Source organism: Lepus europaeus, chromosome 14 (genome assembly GCF_033115175.1).
Source record: "Lepus europaeus isolate LE1 chromosome 14, mLepTim1.pri, whole genome shotgun sequence".
NCBI lineage: Eukaryota > Metazoa > Chordata > Mammalia > Lagomorpha > Leporidae > Lepus > Lepus europaeus.
In genome coordinates this window covers 34,703,200-34,705,082 of record NC_084840.1, presented here as the reverse complement: position 1 = coordinate 34,705,082, position 1,883 = coordinate 34,703,200, and positions in this window count along the sequence as shown.

Here is a 1,883-nt window from a genome sequence, read left to right as displayed (position 1 = left end):
AGCAGAGAGCTAGATGGGAAGTGGAGTAGCTGGGGCTCAAATCAGCACCCATATGGGATGCCATTGTCCCAAGTGGCAGCTTAACTGCTGCCCCACAACTCCAGGCCCCCTTTAAAATGTTGAATGTTCTTGTGGTATAAGACTTCTGGTGATAAATTCTTCCAGGTCTTGAAACATGTTTGTTTCATCAATGGTTTGGAGAGATATTTAACCTGGGTATAGAATCCTGGCTTGATAGTTTTATTCTTTTATACTTTCCTGGCTCCATAGTTTCTGAAAAGAAGTCAGCTGCCATTCTTACCTTTGCTCCTATTTCCTCTTTGTGTAATATGTGCCCTGCCTTCCCCCAGGGGCTGATTTTTTTAAAATTACTAGTCAATTTTTAACGTGAAAACGTCATATGGTTTTCTCCTTTGTTGTTTGATAAGCACTTTTGGGTTTGTGGGTATATGGTTTCTAGCAAATTATGAAAAATTCTGGCCACTATATTTTCAGTTTTTTTTCCTCACCTCGCTTTTCACTCTCCTGCAGGGAATCTACACATACATACATTCTGTTGTCTGAAGTTGTCCTACAGCTCACTGATGCACTGCTCACCTTTTAAAAAAGCTGTTCTTCCTGTTTCCTCCTGGGTCTTTTCCACTGCTGTTTTCAAGCTCACTCTCTGAAATTCCAATTTTCATTTTTAGATGTCTGAATTGCTTTTTATTATTTACTTATTTAAAAGATTTATTTTTATTTATTTGAAAATCAGAGTTACACGGAGAGGGGAAGAAGGGGAGAGGGGGAGAGGGGGAGAGGGGGAGAGGGGGAGAGGGAGAGAGGGAGAGGAGAGAGAGGGAGAGAGGGAGAGAGGGAGAGAGGGAGAGAGGGAGATGGAAGACGGCTCGCCCTCGCCCTGGGCCTCGCCCTCACCCATATGGGATGCTGGCACTTCAGGCCAGGGCATTACCTACTGAGCCACAGTGCCAGCCCTCTGAATTGCTTTTTATACCATTCATGGCTCCACTTAGCATACTTAGTCTTTTCTCTAACTTTGCAAACATATGTAGTTAATGCAAACATATGTTTTTAATGTCTTTGCCTAGTAATTCTAACTCCTCTGCCATTTCTGAGTCAGTGTCAGTTGACTTTTTTCCCTCATCATTATGAGTTACATTTTTCTGCATACCTGTATGCAGGATAACCTTGAGTGGTTGTTATATATGGTGACTCTCACCTTGATCGGTGATGCACATTTTGTAATCCTGTCAATATCCTTGAACTTTGTTCTGGGAAACAGGTAACTTAAAAACACTTAACCTTCTGAACACTGCTGTGTTAAGCAGCACCAAGGCAGCATTTAGTCTTGAACTACTTTGTTCTTTCTGTTACTATTCTTCAGAGTACTACACCCACTGCCCTGTGAGTGATAGGTTTCTCACCAGGGCTGGCTATGGCACACACTGCTCTTCCATGAGGATTATCCCAATACTTTCAGGTACTTCTTTCTCTGGCCTCAGGTCATTTTCTCAGTGTGTGCTTATGTCTGCAGCTCTCCAGCACTCTGTCCTGCAGGCACTGGCTGTCTTAGCTTCCTTGGTCTCTTAGCTCTGACTTCTTAATCAGGGAGAAAGCCAGCCCTCACTTGGGTTCCCTCTCTTTGCCACCAAAGACTAGAATTTATGTGAAGACAGACAGCTGGCTCATTTCACTTGTTTATGTGGTTTTTTTATAGTTAACAAATCCTACTGATATTCCATTGATAAATCTTTTAAAATGTTTCAAATTTATCCCTTTTAGCTCTTTTCTGCCCTGTGTTGATCACCCCTATCCATGCTATTTCATACATGTTTTACTGCCAAGGACCTCTGAAAAGATCTTGCTGGCTCTATCCCTTCAGC